The sequence below is a fragment of the Amblyomma americanum genome, chromosome 9 (assembly GCF_052857255.1).
Source record: "Amblyomma americanum isolate KBUSLIRL-KWMA chromosome 9, ASM5285725v1, whole genome shotgun sequence".
Classification (NCBI taxonomy): Eukaryota; Metazoa; Arthropoda; class Arachnida; order Ixodida; family Ixodidae; genus Amblyomma; species Amblyomma americanum.
The window spans coordinates 135,150,759-135,153,686 of record NC_135505.1 but is presented as its reverse complement, the minus strand read 5'-3'; the positions used below and the strand labels follow the sequence as shown (position 1 = coordinate 135,153,686).

General features: G+C 42.8%; 1 non-coding gene across 1 annotated transcript; it reads left to right on the top strand.

Moving 5' to 3' along the window:
* Positions 1-746: 746 nt before the first annotated feature.
* On the top strand, positions 747-839 carry TRNAI-UAU (transfer RNA isoleucine (anticodon UAU)). Its single transcript is given in 2 exon segments — positions 747-784; positions 804-839. It is a non-coding gene; the product is annotated as a tRNA-Ile (tRNA).
* The last annotated feature ends 2,089 nt before the right edge of the window (positions 840-2,928 follow it).

Below are 2,928 nucleotides of genomic sequence, written 5' to 3'. Positions count from 1 at the left end.
ACTTTTGTCTGCAAATATCTACTTTTTAGCGATGCGTAAGATATTGCTATGCATGGATCAGCACGTGGTATTCGCCTACGAGCACTAAATAATTTATTATTGAATTTCTTCTTCCAGAGACGAATAGAAAAAGCAAGATGACACAAACGAGAGCTGTCTCACAACTGACATTTTATTAGGAAGGTTATAGAATAAACGAGGTTAGAACGAGAAATGAACAAAAAGAACACAATAAAGCGGGCAAAAAATTGATTTGATAATAAGGAAAAAAAACAGGTGAAAAAAGAGACCTAAAGCAGAAGCTCGCAAGCTTCGTTAGTTGACTACTGATTCAAGTTAAGCAATCTCCTTTTTAACATTTCTATTCTTTTTCGGAAGGAAATATTGTTCAACAGTGATATAAGCTTTTTTTTCATGTACTTATTTGTGTACTCTTTTCTGGCTTTGTATATAGCGTTGAGGAATAAAATGCTAAAGTTATATTCTTTAAACGACACATTTTTCACGCATGTGTGCGGGGCCGCAAAACAGCGGCAGTGCTACGCACCGGTCGATTTACTCGTCTTTGAACTGTAGCCATGACAGCCGAGGTTACCAGCAAAGCAGCAGCAAGAATGACTCGCATGTCGACCACCCGCACACGATCCCGACATTACGAGAGCGGCTATTATCACTAGAACAGCGAAGCAGGGACAGATGGAGACGAAATGAGATCCCGATGCGGGAGACATGACCTGGCCCGTCGTTCCCCAGTGGCGCAATTGGTTAGCGCACGGTACTTATACGACAGTGCTTCGTGAGCTATGCCGGGGTTGTGAGTTCGAGCCTCACCTGGGGAATGCTTTTTTTACGTTTTTTTCTTCTTTTATTGCGCTGACATTCCAAGCGACATTCCCCAAAAAGGTGACGTGTGGAGCTCCACCCTCAGGAAGGGCCACCCACCACCAACCTCCTGAACCCACCAGCTAGTTGGTGGGCCACCCACCGAACCCTTTACTCACACCATCCCCTCCAGAAGCGCCACCTTTCTTTTTTATTCACTGGCTGCAGCGTGACTGACTAGACACAGAAGGAAAGACACAGGATCAGTCCACTAATATATTAACATTAATCCATCGAAAGAACTATAGGCAGCGAAATTTATTGCATCTTTCCTTCCTTAGAATGTAGCGTTAGGCTTAACATGCACCGCACGGTAGTCGCCTACGCCTGCTGAATAATTTATAATACAAGTAGAATTTCTTCTCTCATGCTGTTTCGGTTTCATCAACCGGAAGATAGCCGTGACACGCAGTTGAACTTAAGGTCACGTGAGGCACGGAAAATCTGCGATATAAACGCTGGTATGTAGTTTTAACGCGCTATAGCACTTAAACCAGCCTGGTTAGAGAGCTAGAATTACAACAAACGATGTAACAGCAGTTATATCGCCGTTTTGTGTGTGTGTGTATTACGTGACCTAAAGATCAACTACACGTCCCATCCATCGTTCGGTTGATGAAACCGAAACACCGTCAAGAAAAAATTCAATTATAAATTATTTAGCGCTCATACGCGAATACGACGGGGTGCGCCACGTGTACCGATGTCTAACGCATCGTTCGAAAGAAAACGCAAAACTAAAAATTTGGTGTCTATAGTTAGTCTATAGTGTCTACATTAAGCCAACGCTGCGGTGGAACGAAAAAGTAGAGGCTAAATAAAATTTAAAAACGAATGAGGAAAGCAACCAATGTAGAAGCGAAATGCACAACCACTAGGAGTAACGAACATCTGTCGCATCATACCGTATGATCGCCCGTCAGTTTTTTTTAATCCGTTTGTGACTGTGCTATGGATGGTGTAATGCATTTCAAGGCTGCAGGCTTTATGTAATATAAAGCTCTGCGCAAAAAAAGAGTCAGACACGTAGGATAATGATCACGGCGCTGGGTTCAGGTGCAATAAAATTACTTGAATACAAAAACACCTTGTTCAGGGTATGTCACATGCTGAAAGATGTTTGCAATAGCTCTGATTTTTTTTTTCGTGCGCGTAGTGCTAAAAATATCAAGTTCGTTTTTGTGGCCTTATTTCATAAACATTGACATCATGAACGGAGGCTGGGGAGGAGGGGCGAACGCGCTCAAGCCTAAGTTAAAAATCCTCTTTGGCAAAGCAACATTCGGCCCACTTCTTAAAAAAGTTCGAAAAGTGCAGCATGACAAGGAATAAAATACTTTGCGAAAACTTTTTACATGAAAGCCGGCCGTATAATTCTGTGTATGGTTACACACACACTAGATGCGTTTCCCTGTTGTGGCAGAAACAAAGGTTTCTGTGTTTATTTTTTTCAACGATTTCATTAAACTTGCCAGCGTCTCCCGCTTAGCCCAACTCCTGCCATTAGTTTTTTTTTTATTTTAGGTATAGTAAGACACTACACCATCGGCAAAAAAAAAGTAAGTGAACCACGACAACTACCTTGAATGTTCATTACCTAAGAGCTTTTCATTGCAGTCAACAAAATGGAGAGCTCGACAAGCGGGCTTTGCCGTGCTTATCATCTACCGCCAGAATAAACGGTTTATGCTGTGGCAGGTTTCAAGAAACAAAACTACTCAACCCGCTTCCAAGGTCCAAAGCCAAAGTCAAAGTCAAATTTATTTTCAGCATCAGCGTCCGCTGGACTGGTGTGACGTTGAGAGGGGGGGGGGGGGGGGGGTCAAACAAAAAGCCTAAGAAGGCTTGACAAATGCCTGCACCCTGTTTGCAGGTGGAAGAGCGACGCAGTGCCCACATGATAAAAACTGCATTCAAGTTTCACAAAACTAGCAAAAAAAAGCACAGGGCAATAAAACCACAACTAAGGACATTAGCATCAGAGTAAATTGCTGGGCTAGTTGCTTCATAATGCGCAATGGTGGAACCATCGAAACAGACGCACAA